The 19,128-nt window shown below is 34.9% G+C and overlaps 2 non-coding genes across 2 annotated transcripts; one reads left to right on the top strand and one right to left on the bottom strand.

Annotated features, from left to right (window-relative positions):
- Positions 1-2,860: 2,860 nt before the first annotated feature.
- LOC113860307 lies at positions 2,861-2,967 on the bottom strand. The gene has a single exon (XR_003503761.1). It is a non-coding gene; the product is annotated as a small nucleolar RNA R71 (small nucleolar RNA).
- Positions 2,968-18,181: 15,214 nt separating this feature from the next.
- Positions 18,182-18,288, top strand: LOC113860283. The gene has a single exon (XR_003503738.1). It is a non-coding gene; the product is annotated as a small nucleolar RNA R71 (small nucleolar RNA).
- Positions 18,289-19,128: the final 840 nt, after the last annotated feature.

The raw sequence follows: 19,128 nt of genomic DNA, 5'->3' as shown, positions 1-19,128 counted from the left end.
GTCCATGTAAAAAGATTTTCATTGTTCTTTTGATGATGCATTGAATCTCCCTTTGTATGTTTTGGTTTGCTTGAGGACAAGCAAAAATCTAAGTTTGGGGTGGTGATAAATGAAGATTTTACTAGTATTTTACCTTAGTTTTTAATACATTTGATATGAAAAATATGATGGAAAAAGCTGGAAAACTCATAAAAATAATAGAATGTTCAATTCATTTCTAAATAGTTTAATCGTTTAGATTTTGTGAATTTTCTATGCAAAAAGTACTGATTAGAACCTATTTTGCAGGAAAGTCTGAGTTGAGACCATAAGGTTGGAGGATTAAGAGAGAAAGATAGAAGAAAAGTAGCAAATTTGGAGACAAGGAACAAGAATTGATGAAGATGTGTTGGGTGTTATCACTTTCGCTGATGAAAGTGATTGTTCCAGAGCTTGGAAACGAAGGGAAATCTGGGCGTGATCACTATTGTTGGTGAAAAGTGAGCGTTCCAGAGAGTTTCTCAGAAGAGTACAAATGCGCGTTGTCACTTTTGCTGGCGAAAGTAAGCGTTCCAGAAAGTTCCTCAACATAGCAAAGTGTGCGTGATCACTATCGCTGGCAAGAGTGAACGTTCTAGTATGCGTAATCACTATTGCTGGCAAGAGTGAGTATTCCAGTGTGCGTGATCACTATCGCTGGCGAAAGTGAGTGTTCTAGAGAGCTCCCTAGCGTAGCAAGATGCGTATGAGCCTCTGCGTGGTTACTTTAATGCAGAAGAGTGATAACGCGCGAAAGGCGAGAATTCTATAAATTGCAGAAAAGCTCAGAAACTTGGGATCTTTTCTTATTTTTTCATTTTCACACCTTAGGAGAGTTAGAGAGGGAGATTGGGGGCGACTTCCATGCTCTGGACCTTAAGGAATTAGGCTGGGGATTGGATTTATGAAGAAATTCTGCAGCTCCTCTTCTTATACTCTTTCTTTCTCTTTTTCTTCTTTGAACATGTTTTGATTTCTTTTTTCTTATGGATTGATGGATCTGATTTTGATATTGTAAATTGATTGTGGATTTGGATTTTAAGATCTTGATTGTATTGAACGTTTAATTCTTTCCTTAATATAATTCTTGAATTTGCTATTCAATTGAATTGAACCTAGAGGACTTTCATCAATGGAAGTTGAGTTAATTTCTCAAATTTGAATTGAATGTCAAGGTTATTGATATCTTAGAGATAAGAATTCGTGATCTTGTGATCTCATAATTTCTAATGCCTAATGCAATGTTTGATTGATTTACACTTAAGGAATTAGGGTAGTTAATTGAATATTAGGATCAATGAGTCAAAGAATTGAACTTTGATTAATCTAGTGAAATTGATCATCAATCAATTAAGGAACTTAGAGTTCAGATCTACTTCAGTTTTGCAATTGATGAAGAGGTGAAATCAATCCTAAATCCATTCACATATCATTTCATTACTAAAATTCGTCACTCTGTTTTGTTGTGATTTTTTTATTTCTACAATTTATTGTTTTTGTTTGCAAATGCTCAAAACATTTCCAATATTCGTTTGGCTCAACTAGTTATTGACTTGTGAAGTGGTAATTGATAGAACTAATCCCTGAGGACGATACTTGGGACTCAAACTGAATTTCAAATTTTATTACTTGCTACAACTACCTAGTACACTTGCTAGTTAGTGTTCTCTTAGCTTTGTGACAAGTTTTTGGCATTGTTGCCGGATTATTTACTTTCTATATCATTAGTAGCAGAGAGATAGCTAGATTGAGCATTTCTTTTTGTTGTTTTGTTCCAAAATTTTATACATATTGTCCAATTTTTCTGCATAATTTTTTTTCTGCATTATTTTCTGTTGTTTTCTGCATAATCTCATTCTGCATTTTTCTGCATGGTTGTTTAATTTTTTTGCATAATTCAATTTAGTTTCTACATTTTATTATTTTCTGCATAAATTCTGCATTGATTTTGGTGTTTTCTGCATAATTTTTTTTTGGTATTCTTTTGCATAATTTTGTTTTTCATTCTTCTGCATAATTGTAATTTTCATTCTGCATAAAATTTCTATGTTTTTTGCATGTTTTATTTGTATTTTTCTGCATAATTTTTGCATCATTTTCTATTGACTGCATTATTCTATTTTCCATTTTTCTGCATAATTATCTAATTTCTCTGTATAATGCACTGTTGTTTCTGCATTTAGTTTTACTTTTCTACAGTGTTTTACAATAATTTTCTGCATAATTCATTTTTACTTCTCTCTAATTCTCTAACTTCATTTATATTTTGTTTACTTTCTTTTTGTATAAAAGGTAAAGCCAGAAATAAAGCTACTCTATTGCTTGATCTAGATACAAACAAGGCTCTTAAGCAATTGAAGAGTGAAGCAAAGGCAAGGAAGTTGCAAAAGAAAGTGTAGAACATAACATCTACTTTTGAAGAAGCAAGTGTGAACCAAACACTAGCAAAGGAGAACAATATGGCTGAAAACAACAGGACAAGGACCTTGGGAGATTATGTCATTCCAACTATGTAGGATTATAATTCAAGTATTGTTAGACCAACAATTGAAGCCAATAATTTTGAGATCAAACCTGCATTGGTGAAATTGATACAGCAAGATCAGTTCTCTGGAAATGTTTTAGATGATCCTAATATGCATCTCTAAAATTTTCTGTAGCTGTGTGACACCATTCGTATCAATGGTGTAAGTGAAGATGCTATCCGCTTGAGATTATTTCCCTTTTCTCTTAGGGACAAGGCTAAATATTGGCTTCAAGCTCAACCATAAAGAAGCATCACTACTTGGATTGACTTATGAACAAATTTCTAACTAAGTACTTTCCACCATCAAAATCTGTCAAGTTGTGAAGTGAAATCACCTCTTTTGTTCAACAAGATGGCGAATATCTTTATGATGCATGGGAAAGATATAAGGATTTGCTGAGAAGATGTCCTTATCATTATATTCCAGATTAGATGCAAATCCAAATTTTCTACAATGGGATGAATATTGACACAAGAACCATGATAGATGCAGTAGCTGGAGGTTCATTGAATACTAAAACTATAGAGGAAGCTCAACAATTAATTGTCATGATGGCAACCAGCATGTATCAAAATTTCAGTGGGAAGTATGTTGCAAGTAAGGGAGAGTTTGAAGCAAAGGCATTTGAGACTTTGATAAACCAAAATCAAATGAAAAATCAATTACTTTCTGAACAACTTGCAACCTTGACTTAACAAATTACTACTTTTCATGCTGGAGCTAGAAAAACACTCTACTTGATATGTGATTTTTTTGAAGGAAATCATATGAATAGAGCATGTGATGTACTTACACTAGAACCTCAAGAATATATTAATTACTTTAGTGATTTTCAGAGGTCTCAACCTCCATTCCATTTTGATTTTCAATATCAAACAAATAAGAGTCAACCACATTATCAATGGAATCAACAAAGTCCTGCAACAAAAAGTGATATTGCAGCAGCACCATTGTCCTATGCCTATTTTCAACCTCCACAGTCATATTGTCAAGCTTCTTCATCTCAACCTCCAAGAGAGTTATAATTTTCAAAATCTTTGTTTGAGAGAATGAATGAAATGGAGGAAACACTGCTACAATTTATGAAAGTTACACAGTCCAACCTCAAAAATGAAGAGGAATTTATGAAGAAGTTGGAGATTCAAATAGAACAAATTTCACAGCAGTTGGGACATAAGGATAAGGATAGATTCTTGATAGTCATATTTAAGTACATCTTTCTCTCCATGATTTTGGTTTAATTGAGCTTCATTAATGCATTATTTTGATGTGTTAGTTTAGATTTGTGTTAATAAGTAATTTAGGATTTAAATATAAATCTTTCTTAATTCCTGCCATAATTTCTTATTTTGACACAGTTTCTTATAAAGACCATATCTAGAGCTACACTACTCTGAATTGAACAAAATTGGTGTCCCTGGAAAGATAAGACAGAGATCTACAACTTCTTTTTTGGGAGAAAAGCCCAGTTCGAGCATATTCAGGTCTAAAATTGCGTCACAATGTTGTGGCCCTGCACTGAAATTTTCAGAATTTGATTGTATTGTTGATTTTACTTAGTTAGGTGTTTAGGAACCTCATTAGGAAGTTGGATCTTAATTAAGCCCAATTATGTTGTCTTTAAATAGAGGTTATGACTCCATGTACGAATCCTTATTTTTCTTTTCCCGCTCATTATTTTTCAGAATTCAAAGTCTTTATTTTAAATTCTTTCCTTTATTTTCGTCTCTCTACCTTCCAACTTTTCGTATTTTTCTGGTTTTGGCCGAAGCAAGCATGATCATGAAGCAAGGCTAATCCATCAATCAGTTCAAGGTTTCAAGAACTACATTGCATTTGAGTTTCGGGTTAGGTTCTATTGAATTCTCGCTCTTCCTCCTCTTTTCTGATTAGGATAATTACATTTTTCATGATATTGAATTTTCGTTTGCATTCTAAACAGAGAATGAGAATTTCAAATTTGAAATAAATGAATTCACCTAATTCAATAAATCAATTTTTCTGAATTTTGTTAGAGCATTGGATTTGCGATCGCAATTCTTGTTTTGATGGAATTCGTAATCTAGATTTAGATTTTGGGTTATTAATGTCATATTGAATTAGTGTTGATTGGAAATTCGTTGGAATTGTATTCATGTAACAATGAGAATTGTGTTGTAGTGATTGAGATCTTGATTTGGTTGAACTTCATATTTCGTTTTGTTAGAATTATTCTTTGTTCTTTTCTTTTCTGTTGTTTACAATTTAATTCAAAACAATCCATCCCTAAGCTAATATGAAAATGGAACCAAAAACAGAATGTATCTTATGTCCTTGTGAGATGACCTAGGTTTACTCCTTCTATTGCAAATTTTTTAAGAAAATCTAGTTTGTTTGATACCATTGCGACGTGGTTATCAATTCTCTAGCAATACTATCGTGAATCCAAGGGAGCAATGCCATGCTGTCATAATAAGAAGTGCAGCAGAGGTTTCTAATCTAAAAGATAAGGAGAAGAAGATAGCTACAAAGAATGCTAAAGAAGAAGCACAAGACAACTTGCAAAGAGGGAAATTCACTCTTTTAAGAAAAGAAAATTTAGAGGATAGTAACTGTACTACACCAGAAGGAAGAATCAATAAGATGGAAAAACAAAATGAAGATTCTATGATGAGAGAAGTTCTTGCTACAGTGAAATATCAAGATGATGAAAAGGAGGAAAAGAGGCTTGTAGAGTATATCAAGTTGCTGGAAGTCCCTCCAATTCTATTTCTTGGTGGAGTTTGTTCACTAATAACTTCTATTTTTGTTGATCCACCTCCATTCCTTTTTCTGAAATTCCATGGCCAAGGAAAATTCCCTCTTGGACCATGAAATGACACTTTTCCAATTCAAAACAAGGTTAGTATCTTGACATCTTTGCAAAATAGTAGACAAATTAGCTAAACAATCATCAAAAGAATTGTCAAAAATAGAGAAATCATCCATAAACACTTAATAACTTTCTCTACTAAATCAAAAAAAATGGACAGCATATACACCTTTGAAAAGTAGCGGGAGCGTTGCACAATTCAAATGACATTCTTCTATATGCAAAAACTCCAAATGGACATGTAAATGTAGTTTTCTCTTTATCCATAGGGTCCACCGCTATTTGATTGTAGTTGGAATATCCATCAAGAAAACAATAAAATGCATGTCCAGCTAGTCTTTCTAACATTTGATCAACAAATGACAATGGAAAGTGATTTTTTCTAGTTGCATCATTTAATTTTCTATAGTCGATACACATGTGCTAGCCCATGATAGTCCCAGCAGAAATTAATTCATTCTTTTCAATCGGCACAACGGTCATCCTTTCTTTTTAGGGACAACTTGGACTGGACTAACCCATTGGCTGTCTGAAATTGGGTAAATAATCCTTGCATCTAGCAGCTTCATTACTTCTTTTCTCACTACTTCTTTCATGGTTGGATTTAATCTTTTTTGTGGCTGTACTACCAGTTTAAAATGCTCCTCAAACAGAATTCTATGCTTGCAAAAAGATGGATTGATCCCCTTTAAATCTGAAATATGCCAACCAATTGCTAATAATCACTGGATTTTCATGTTCTTGGTCTAAGAAAGACTATATCAAGTGAGAAGGTAACTGTTTCAACTCTAGTTTCTCAGTCTTCTCTTCCTTCATTTCATTTTTTAATTCTTTCTTTGCTGGATTTTCTAAAAAAGGAACAATTGGCAAGTTGTCCAGCTGCTGCACATATTCTCTCAAGCGTTCTTTTTTTTACAGCAGCAGAATGATTCCCTGCAACTACTGTTTCCTTTAACAATGAAGTTTCATCAGCATTATTGTTGTTACAATTCTAAACACTAGCAAGTGCACTAGGAATTGCAGCAAGTAATGAGTAATTTTTAAGATCAAAGTATCGTCTTCACAGGGAATTAGGAAATCAATTATCAATTCACAAAACAATAACTAGTTGAGCTATAAGAATTTGCAAGAGTTGTAACATTTAGAAATCAAGAAACAAGAACAATTAAAAGGTAAAGAACTTGCTGAAAATAAAGTACAAAATTTGATGTTGAGATTAGGAATGGATGAATGATAGTTAGGAATTTATTTCACAAGAATGTCAATATCAATTCAATTATGCCACTGAATATTCAAGCAATTGGTTAATTGACAATCAGTTTCTCTTATTAATAGTCAAAGTTTAATCCTTTAAATCGTTGACCCTAACGAGTAACTAAACCACCCTAATCCCTTAGGTGAAGTTCAATTTTAAGTTGCATTAAGGCTTAGAACTGTAGGATTGGAAGATTAGGTTCCCTTATCCCTAAGAAATACCTAATTCTGGTTGCTAATTCATATCAAAGAAGCAAATCCAACTTCCATTGGCAAATGTTCCTCTTTGATACGAATTTCCATTCAAAGATTGCAACGACAACAGAATTAACAACTCAATTAATCCAAGAACTCAAATTTCAGAAACAAGAAGCGAATCAATACATCAATTCAAGGTCCATAAACTCCTAACTACAAAGAATTAAGCAAACATTGTAACAGAGAAAGAGAAAGAAGGAGAAGAACGCAGAAGCATCATCTTCAACAATCCCCGATCAGATTCCTCTTCTTGGAGCTTGATGTTCGTCCCCAATCCTCTCTCTGACTCTTTCTCCACGAAGGAATGAAGTTAAAAACAGAAAATGAGCAAAAGACCCTGAAAATCTGAGCGTTCTGGTATTTAGAGAAATTCCCGATTTTGTGCGTTGTCACTTTTCTTCATAATAGTGGCTACGCAGAGGCTCGTGTGATTCTGGAATTCTAGAACTATCACTTTCGCTGCTAAGAGTTGCAATGCAAGAGGTCGAGTTGTTGTGCGTGTTCACTTTTATGAGTAAAGGTGGCCACACACAACTTGCCAAGTTGAGGACTCTCTGGAACATCCACTTTCATTGATAAAAGTGTTAATGCAGGGTATTATGAAATTTTGCCTTCTCTGGAACGCTCACTTTTACTGATAAAAGTGGTTACGCCCAGACTTCACTTCTCTTTTTTGCTTTGGAGTGATCACTTTCACTGTCAATAGTGATCGCGCCTAGCCTGCATTCCATTGTACTTGTGTTTTGGAGTCCAGAATTGCTATTCTTCCTCTTCTTTTCCATTGAACCTCCATTTCCACGACTTTTGCTCAGATTATTCCTACAAAAACAAGATTAATTTCTTAAGATCTAAGCAGAAATTCTGCAAATGCTAAAATAACTACATATTAAAACAAAACCTTCAATCATTATCTTTCTCTAAGTTTTTCTTCTTTTTCTAACTTTTTTTCTTATCAAATGGGTTAGAATTACCCTAAAATATTAATCAAGATATGGATTCATCACTACCCCAAACTTGAATTTTTGCTTGTCCTTAAGCAAATCAAATTAAACCAAAGGTACTTCTTCCATTTTTCAAAATCAATTCACAACTTCTTATCTTAGAATTTTCCAATTTCTAATTCTGTTATTCTACAAATTTTCAATCAAGTAGTTCATCCAATTACACATCATGATAGTCACACTGTATTCATTCATTCTGGGCAAGAATTTACTATCTAAGTTCATATATATCAGCAAAGTTTATGTGAGTACAATTAATAAACATGATCACAGCTCACTTGGAAGTGATTCTCTCATCACTCAACAATGTTTAGGTACTGTTTTCTCTCTAAATCATCAATTTCACTACACTCTACCATATGCTTGCCCATATTCTCAATCTTCTCTGCTTAATATAGGTAATCACACATCCAGAGGACTTTTTCAGGTTATAACAGGGCTAAGGTCAAGGTAGGTATTGAATAATATGGAAAACAATTTATGCATTTTCAAAATATCAGAGACATTTTGAGTGAATGACTTTAAAACTACTGTGGGTCTACATTATCTCTCATTAATTCTCTCAATTATGCAGCACACAGATTCTTCGTGCAGCAAGATTCCAGTTTTTCTTCTTTCTTTCTTGCTTCCCTTCACTACTTCCTTTTCATTCCTTTTTCTGCAGCACTTTGCTGCATATTCTTCTTTTGAATTCACATTTTTCTATTTTCACCATCTTTGCTGCATATTTTTCATTTTTCTGCAGCTTTTTGCTATTTCTTTCTGTCTTTGTGAACTTAAAACTTAGATAGCTTGCTATTCCCCACCCCAAACTTAGAACATTGCTAGTCCTCAATCATTTAAAATGTGGATGTCACCCCAAACTTAGTTTTAAAACTCATTCTTGATTAAATTCACTATGCCTCTTTTCATTTGAATTGTAAAATTGGTTTTTCGGCAAGGCTTATAATGAGGTAATTTCAAGAAAAGGGATATTAAGCTCAAAGGGGTGAACTAAGACATTTAATCGTAAAGGAAGGCATTTAGGCTTACTAGGCATAATATAACATGGCCTCCATCATATATGTGAAAACTGTAAATTGCATATTCAACTAAGAAACCAGGCATGTTCTAGAGGGTACAACAAAATATGATTAATCATGCATGAAAAAGAAGCATGTAGCTTAATGATGAATCCATATTTTACTAATATTTTACAATAGTTTTTAGTGCAATTAATAAAGAAAACATGCTAGAAATAGTAGAAAACCCTTAAAAAAATAATAAAATGTTGCATGTCACTTTTAAACATAGTTATTTTAAAATTCATTGATTTTCTATGTAAAAAGTGACATTTCAAGTATGCTTTTGTAGGGAATTTTGAGCTAAGTTCATGAGGATTGGATGATCAAAGGAAAAATAGAAGAAAAGTAGCAAAAATTGGAGGAAAGAAGTTGATAATTGAAGAACAGCCTCTCAGTGATCACTTTCACTGGTGAAAGTAATCACTCCAGAACCATAAAATGAAGAAGAGCTTCTGCATAATCACTTTTTCTGGAAAAAGTGAGCGTTCCAGAGAGTCCTCCAAGAAGACTAGCTACGCGTGTTCATTATTATCCACAAAAGTGAACATGCGCAAGAAAGTAGCTTCTGCGTGTTCACTATTTCTAGCAGAAGTGAACACGCGCATGACATTAGTAAGGGAAGCTTCTGCGTGGCTACTATTTTCAACAAAAGTGAACACTTTGAAGTGAACGTGGCTACTATCACCAGCAAAAGTGAACACGCGCAAGTGAAAATGAAGAATTAGCTTCTGCGTGATTACTATTGCTGGAAAAAGTGATCACACCAGTAGAGCGGGAATTCTATAAAAGGCAGTTAGCTCAGGAATTTAGGGAGTTTTTGTTCATTTTTTATTTTCCATTTGTTTTTGTTGTTGAGAGAGTTAGAGAGGGAGATTGAGGACGAACACTAAGCTTCATTTCTTGAGGGATCAGATTGGATATTGGCTTGAAGATGTTTCTTCTTTGTTCCTTCTCTTCTTCTCTTCTCTTCTCTTCTCTTTTTGTAATGTTTGCTTAAACTCTTTGTGGTTAGAAACTGTGAATCTGAAATGGAAATATTGAATTGATTTTGGATCTGAACTTTGAGTTTTGGATTGGATTGAGTGATTGATTCTGCTGTTAAAGTAGTGATTGAATGAAAATTTGATCAACTAATTATAGAGGAACTCTTATCAATGGGAATTGAATTTGTTTCTCAGATCTGAATTAATTGCCAAGGTTATTATTGGTTTCTTAGGGATAAGATATCTTAATCTTGCAGTCTTTTGGTTTCTCAAACTTAATGCAGCATTTGATTGGATTAAATCTAAGGGATTAGAGTGATTTGATTAAATGCTAGATTCATTGAGGCAAGGGATTGTCCTTTGATTAATATAATGTGAAACTGATTGTCATTCCATCTAAATGCTTGAAAGTTCAGAACTTTATTGATTCAATGTTGAAGTTTTGGTGAAACAATTTCCTAACTACTTTTTCTACATTTGTTTACTATATACTTTTGTACTAACTGTTCTATTTTACTTTCTAATTTTGTTTTTGATACATTTATACCAAATCCATCTGAAATTTGTAAAGCTCAACTAATTGTGATCTTGTGAAGTGGTAATTGATAACTTTATTCCCTAAGGACGATACTTGGAACTCAATTTGCTTCTAAGATTTTTTTATAACTTGCTATAACAACACTAGTACACTTGCTAGTCAGTTTACTTTCAGTGCAACAGCAGTTGTAAAAGTAACACTTAAGTCTCACTAGGGATTTGTAAGTGACATGTTAATCAGTGAACTCACAATTCACTTTTCAGAATTATATGCACCTAATGGCAAGACTGCCTCATTTTGAAAATACAAGTGTGAACTCATATTTGAGAATGGGAAAAATAACTTAAAAAGAAAATTTAAACATATTTCACAGAATTATCAATTAGGCTTTGTTTGATTCACAACCAGTAGTTTACTATCTATTCTAGTATTTTGGTGTTTTTCATAAACAATTCAGTGTAATGTGAAGCTAACACATGAACAAGAGGTAGAGAATGAAACCCCCCTTTTCATGGCAACTTGTGCAAGTGTGAGCATCCATTGTGTGTGAGTGATGTGTGATTGTGACATTTTCTGCACAAAACACCAAAAATTTATCAATTAGTAAGTAAAAAGACAATTAACTAGAAAACTAACAAATATTCAAAACAGAGATATGAAAATTAAACCAAAATGTACCAAATTGTAATTACAACCCCAAAAAGTTTAAAACTTAATTACAAAAATTTACAAAATTCCTAATGACAGAAAACAAATTCCTAAGCTACTCATCTGCTACATCCTCATCATTTGAGGGTTCTTCTTCATCTTCATCTTCCTCCTCTTCTTCATCTTCTTCCTCCACCACCTTTTCTTCTACCACTTCTTCCTCTACTGTCTGTGGAATGTGTGTTTTATAGATGGGTAAATCCTTAAACACAAAGGAGAGAAGGCATTAGGCATTTTTTGCCAGATCAAGTGTGTAGTACATCTCCTCTTTGGTCATTCCCAGTTTTTGACCAATGTTGAGCAGTACACACTCCAGCAGCATGGTTCCAACCTTGAGACTGTTGTGCAGCTCAGTTTGTCTTTTAGCTACCTAGTTTTGTTTCTCAGCCATCAGCTTCAATGCATCCTTCATCAGCATTGGTTTCTCCTTTTTGTATTGGGAAGGGATGGGAGCTGCAGAGGTGCAGGAAGTTGTGGCATAAATTTCCTTCACCATGGATGCAGAGATGGGAGGGGCGGATCTAATCTTTTCTTGATATTCTCCAAATTCTACCCTTGCATCTTCACAGAGTAGTGTGATGATTGATGGAAAGGCTAATGAATCCCTCTTTGTCTTCAAAATGTTGAGGATGCATTCACTTATGATCTCCCCCACATCAATGTACATATCCGTGACTATGCCAAATAGCAGCTCAGCCCTCTTCATTGCCAAGGTTGAGCTGTGCTTTACTGGCATGAAAGAGTTCAAGATGAACATGCTCCACACCTTGGCAAAAGGCATCAAGTTCTTGGTAATTATACATTTTGGCTTCTTGGCCTGGTTCAACTTTCAAGTTGTACCTGGCCTGCCAATTTTCTCCAAAATCTACACATAATCAATATTAGGGCTCTTCTTGAATGAGCTGAAGTCCAACTGTGCAGGGTGTCTTTCAGCATTGATGTCTAGCACCCTGTTGATATTGGCAGGTGAGAAATCTATCCTCATACCCTTTACCATTGTGCTAAACCTAGGGAGCTAGTCTCCCTTGAACCTTATAGCATTGGCATAAAATTCCTGGGTTATTTCCCTCCATCCCAGGCCAGCTGCAGAACAGAAGAATTCCCATCCCATTTTCTAGATCTTCTCCTTGTATTCTAGGTAATTGTCCCCAGCAATTTTAAATGCTCTGTCAGGGACAATCTTCCTCCTCAGAATATTAGCCTTGAAGAAGTTTTTGTGAGCAATACTTCTGAATTTTGTATCACACAATTCAATTAGAGATGAAGCTGAGGCACCATCTGTTCGTGTTTCTGGATGTTCCTGTTGGATCTCCTCTTTGGAGTGTTGCTGGAAGATCCAGCCAGAGTCTTCCTGGAGGAGCCAACTGGTGCATTCAAAGAGGTTTTGGCCATTTTCAATTGTTGCAATGAATAACCAATTGGACATTTTAATATTTTGGCAATGCTTAGAGGTAAAAGTACAACTTGCAGCTATAATTTGAACAGGTTATCATGCAATTTGTTGTTAGGTATTTTAATATGCAGAAGCGTTAGGTATTTTAATATGCAGATGCAAAGCACAAATACACAATATTGAGTAACCACAGTTAAAGATATTTCAAATGATATCCCTAATATATTCAGAGTGCATACTTTCAGAGAGTATCAAGTACACGCAAAAGAAGGTTTACAGGGCTTAACAAATTTTCAAACAATTCACACAATTCTATTTAGGTTAACTAAGATTTTGCAAAAATATGGTACATATAGTGTGCAATGCAAGTTTAATTACCCATAAAAAATAGCATACATGACAAAGAATCCTATTCAACATATTATTCTCTCTATTGCTAACCCAAATAACTTCAGAACACTGCCCCATTACCCCAAATTTGGTTATATCCCTATCTAGAAATTTCAGCATGTGTTTTCTATTAGAAAATTTCATAATAACGTAGTGATCTAAAGAATCTTTCATCAATTAATTTCACACATTCTTATTCAACAATTTTTATTTTGCACTTTTCCACTGAAGTCTTTCTAGGTCACTCCACTTCTGCAGAAATTTAACAAGAGAAATAGCACAATGCAGATTCAAATTTTCTAACAAAAAACTCATACCTGACATGGAAAACTTATTTTTGAGTGTTATCCTCTCTATTTTTGAATCAAATAACTTAGAACAATGTCCCATTACCCTAAATTTACATTTTCCCCAAAACATTAACACAAAAAAAAATAAATCTAATCCACTGTTTCAGAGAGAGGAGCGTAGCATACCTAGCAAGACGATGCAGAAATTTGTGGGAATGTACTTACTATTGTTGGTCGACGCACACAAGTAGTGAAATCGCAGAGAATGCTCAGAGAAAAGGAGAATTTTTTGGTGCAAAGGTGTATGCGTGTTTACTTTAGGGAGTATTTATAGCTACGCTTGGCATGTGACCACTTTTAAAATCAAAAGTGAACGTTGCATCATTAAATGGTCCCAGCGTTATCACTATTTTTAATCAAAGTGAGCGTTCCAGAGAGTTGAGTTTTCTGGGTGAGGGTGCGTTATCACTATTGCTAGGCAAAGTGATAATGCACAGCCACATGACAACTTTTTTGAATAAAAGGAGTAACGCAAAAAGATTAAAGTCTATTCACCTGTGCGTAGTTACTTTTACCAGTAAAAGGAAGTTTTCCAGAGAGTTAGTTTTCCCATCTGTCTCTGCGTAATCACTCTCATCAGTGAGAGTGATTGTTCCAGAGGAGTATATTACCTTGATGCCTTTGCGTGATCACTTTTATCATTAAAAGTAATTACTCCAGAGGGCAACCTCGAAATTTCACTCTCTGTGTAGCTCCTTCCCTGCAACATAGTAACTCCTTTCATTAGTCAATTACCTTTCAAACTTCAATTAACTCAATTGTCACATTCTAAACCTTCAAATACACACTCTAAGCATTGAATCTCAATTCAAGTTCCCAAATGCACCTCAGATAACAGAATTAATTTGCAGAAGTTGTAAACATGAAAATGCAGAATGCTAAAACACTACAAAAAAGATTAAAATGGGTTAGAAATGTAAGTTGCCTCTCACAAAGTGCTCTTTTAACATCACTAGCTTGATGTTAAATGTTCCTCACTCAAGAGGAACCAATTTTATACGATTTTTTTTTTTGAATTTTCACTAGGGCCTAACTTTTGCAATGATTCAGTACAATCACAAATAATATGAACAATAAGGTAATCAATTGGGAAAAAAAAGAATGAAGGAAGGATGTTACCAATTTGACGTTCAAACCCTTAAACCGGAGCTCTGATACCAAATGATATGAACCCCATTTGCACAAGGGCTGACTTAGGATCTTTAGGGTTAGAACCTTGTAGAAAAATTTGAAAATTTAGTGATGAATTTCTGGGCAAATTAGGTGTTGGTCCATGGTGTTAAAAATGAGTGAAAAAGGAAGCAAAAACGCTGGTTTGGTGGTGGCTGGACAGAATTTTAGAAATGACGGTATCTCGAGTTATAGAACTCCAATTGAGGTGATTCCAAAACGAGGTGAAAGTTCTCGTTCTAAAATGCAATTTAGGCTCAAGAATCACTCAATTTGGCTGAGTAGAACGAGAGTTATTATAACGAAATAATTCTGGGCAGATTTGAGTTTTTTTTTGGAACTTTGGTGAAGAATTGAATGGGGGAAGGAAAGAATCACTCTTTCCAAGGAAGGCAACACACAAAGGGATGTGAAAGCCCTTTGATACAGCCAAGGTGTTCTTGAATCACTCAAGAACTTAGGAGAATCACTCTCACTAAGATAAAAGAGATAATCTCTAATATTTCTGAATCAAACTTAACTTGTCTTATTGATAAGAATGGTTCAGCTTATATAGAAGCTTTACCATCAGAATTACAAAGGTTCCGTAACAGAAAATGAAACTACTTGATGGCTGATTGTAACTGAAATTGTGGCAACCAAAAAGTCACCCAACAGCCACTAGCTATGCGCCTCTTGGTCTTCCAAAGGCTGATGCCTAAGTTGCCAATTGGGCCCTTATTACAACTTGAAATAAAACCAAACCAAAGCCCATTAGTTGATTAACCACAAAACATAATTTGGTCAGCCAACTTTACAAAGGATTGGGCCATTATTTAAAACAAACTAAAAACTTAAAAACTGAAGCAAAGTGGCGCCTTAGTTCTCCTCCATTTGGGCCATGATGCAATTCACAACCTTGGTCTTTTCTCCTTGAAACTTGGGCTTGTATTCAATTAATATGGACAACACTTGTTGAAGAGCTTCTTTTGCTCTCCTTGCTCTAGCCCTTGTCATAGGTCCTCTAAGTCCTTCAAGAGGATCCTTGCCCTTGCTCATGGTCATGTCCTCATCAGCTTTGCAATTTGAGAAAAGTCTTTAATGAACCTGCGATAGAATCCAACATGTCCCAAAAAGCTTCTTATTCCTTTAACATTTACAGGTGGAGGCAGCTTCTCAATTACTTCTACTTTTGCATGATCCACTTTCATTCCCCTTGCTGAAATCTTATGTCTTAAGACTATCCCTTCCTTTACCATAAAATGGCACTTTTCCCAATTAAGCACAAGGTTTGAGTCTTGATAACGCTGCAAAACAAGAGATAGATTAGCTAGACACTGATCAAAAGAATTACCAAATACAGAAAAGTCATCCATAAAAACCTCTATAATTCTTTCAATCATATCAGAAAAATGGACAACATACACCTTTGGAATGTAGTTGGAGCATTGCACAACCCAAATGGCATCCTTCTGTATGCAAAAACTCCAAAGGGACAAGTGAATGCTGTCTTTTCTTGGTTTCTTGGGTCAACTGCAATCTGGTTGTAACCAGAATATCCATCTAGAAAACAATAGTAGTCAAACCCAGCCAATCTCTCCAGCATTTGGTCAGCAAATGGAAGAGGAAAATGATCTTTCCTTGATGCATCATTCAACTTCTTATAATCTATGCATATTCACCATCCGGTTACTGTCCTAGTAGGTATTAGTTCATTTCTTTCATTTGGAACAACAGTTATACCTCCTTTCTTAGGCACCACATGAACCGGACTGACCCATGAACTATCCAAAATAGGATAAATGACTCCTGCATCTAGTAGTTTCATCACCTCTTGTCATAGTTAGATTAAGTTTTCTTTGACGTTGGACAACAGGCTTGCAATTCTCCTCAAGTAAAATTTTATACATGCAGAAAGAGGGATCTATACCTTTCAGATCTGAAATCTGCCATCCTAGTGCAGATTTGTGCTCTCTTAACACCCTCAAGAGCTTTTCTTCTTGGTTTTTCCTCAAATTGTTGTTTATTATTACAGGTTTGTTATGGCCCTCTTCAAGAAACACATAACTCAAATGAGAGGGTAATTGCTTGAGCTCCACCTTTGGCTCATCTTTCTTCTCTTCTTCTTGATGTAGTTCTTCCTTGAGTTGGTTTATTTCCTTGTTCATACAGGGAAGGGAATCTAATTGCAGAATGCAATCTTTCACTTCCTCATCTTGCTCTTCATGAATACTACATTTTGCTGCAGCTATTGTGCTTTCCAGGACTGCACTTTCATCATTTTTCTCCAAGGAATGTGGTATCATAGCATTTATTACATCAATCTTCATGCAGCTCATATCATCACTTGAATGTTTAATGGCCTCAAATACATTAAAAATGTATGCTGAATGACCCTGGATCCTTTAATTTTTGAGGCAGTTTTTGCTGTAAAATAGCACTGCACTCCTCAGTGAGTGGTACCAATTTTTCCATATCCAGCTTCCTCTTTTTAGACAAGAGCTCTTTCATAAATTTTGCATAAGAGGGCATTTGTTCTAATGCCTCTACAAATGGTATATTAATTTGGAGCTTCTTGAACACATCAATGAACCTTTCAAACTGCTTTTCTTGTCTAGGATCTTGTACTCTCTTTGGAAATGGTAGCCTCTTAAATTGCTCTTCATTAATAGGTTTGTAGGCCTACTCAAATCTCTGCTTCTTGCCCCTCTTTTCCTGCTTGTTACTGCAGTTTTCTTCTTCTTCTCCCCTCTTGAGCATAATGTATTTCTCACTTTCAAAATCTTCTTGTTTCAGCTCACTTTTCTCATTCGAATTGGTGACTTTATTTTTCTTTCTTGGGCTGGAAACCACTGCTCCACTTCTAGTGGTTATGGCTTGGCATTGCTCCCTTAGATTCACTATTGTGCTACTAGGGAACCTTCCTTTATCTCTATTAGTAAGTTGCTTAGCCAACTGTCCTATTTGTGTTTTTAACTTCTTTATAGAACTTTCTTGATTTTTGAAATTTGTTTCTGTCACCTTCATAAACTGCAGGAGTGTTTCTTCTATTCCATTCATTTTCTCACTCAAGGGTCTTGAATTTGAGTACCCTTGATTTTTCTGGAATTGCGCAGAAGAATTCCCTTGAAAATATTGTTGCTGAACTTGAAGAGCTGCACTTGGGAAGGGTGCAGAACCTGCATTCCCTCTTGCATTAGAATTATGTATATTCCACTTTGAAAATTATTGTCCTCTATTATTATTAAGCTGGAAACCAGGTGGATATGGTTGTTGTGGCCTTTGATAATTGCCCATATAGTTGACTTGATTAGTTTGTTCTCCAACTGTGGGATCACAAGCTCCATTCACATGGTTACCCCACAGAAATCACAACTCAAATGTGAATTTTGAATACCACCAGTCTGCATGTTACTTATTTGTTGAGTCAATACAGCAAGTTGTTCAGAAAATTGTTGGTTTTGCAGTTGATTTTGAGCAAATAATGCTTCTATAGATTTTACATCATAGCCTCCTCTCCTTGAAACTTGTCTTTCATTCACATTTTGATACATTGAAGAAGCCATCATCTCTATATTTTGTTGTGCTTCTTTCAAGGTTTTTGAACTCAATGACCATCCACCTGCTGCATCTATCATGGTTTTAGTTGCTGCAGTCATTCCATTATAGAATGTTTCAAGTTGCATCCATTCAGGTATGCAGTGATGAGGACACTTTCTCAATAACTCCTTGTATCTTTCCCATGCCTCATACAATGGTTCTCCATCTTGCTGAACAAATGATTTGATTTCGCCTCTGATTTTTGTAGCTTTAGAAGGGGGAAAATACTTGATTAGGAACATGTTCACCAAATAAGCCCATGTTGATATGCTACCTTGTGGCTGAGCTTGAAGCTAGCACTTGGCTTTATCCCTCAATGAAAATAGGAATAATCTGAGTCTAATTGCATCCTCACTTACCCCATTAATTCTAATTGTGTCACAAAGTTGCAAGAAATTATAGATGTGCAAATTTGGATCATCTGAATGGTTTCTTGCAAATTGGTCCTGTTGTACCAAATTCAAGGGTACAGGTTTTATCTCAAAATGGTTGGCTTGGATTGTAGGTCTGAGAATAGAAGAGCTGAACCCTTGTAAATTAGGAACTGCATAGTCCCCTAATGTTCTCAGTCTGTGTGGCTCTACCATCTTTATTTGTCTTGGAATTTGACTGGGTTGAGGTGGAGATGTAGAACTTTCGTGTTCCTCTCTTTGAATCTGTTTAATTCTTGCTTCACTTCTCAACCTCCTTAGAGTTTGGTCCATGTCTGGATCAAATACCAACGTGGCTTTATTTTTGTTTTTCCCTCGCATATACAAACCAAAGATTAATAAAGTTAAATTAAAATTCAATAGTAAGATATACACTAACAAAGCTTATGCAAAAAAATATCAGCAAAATCATATCATAGTCCAGTCTAGCAACTGCAGAATTATGTAGAATTGTACAATCATGCAGAAATTATCTACTAGTATCCTACACTTATCTATTAAAATAAGAACAAAGTAACTTGAATGTAATACTAACTACAGAGAAAAATTAAGAAAACAAGTACTCAATCTACCATTTTTCTGTTACCAATGATATTGAAACTCAAATTCCCC

The sequence above is a fragment of the Abrus precatorius genome, unplaced genomic scaffold (assembly GCF_003935025.1).
Source record: "Abrus precatorius isolate BTA unplaced genomic scaffold, Abrus_2018 Scaffold2, whole genome shotgun sequence".
Taxonomy (NCBI): Eukaryota; Viridiplantae; Streptophyta; class Magnoliopsida; order Fabales; family Fabaceae; genus Abrus; species Abrus precatorius.
Note: the sequence above shows the minus strand (reverse complement) of the source record. Positions and strands in the feature narration are given on the sequence as shown.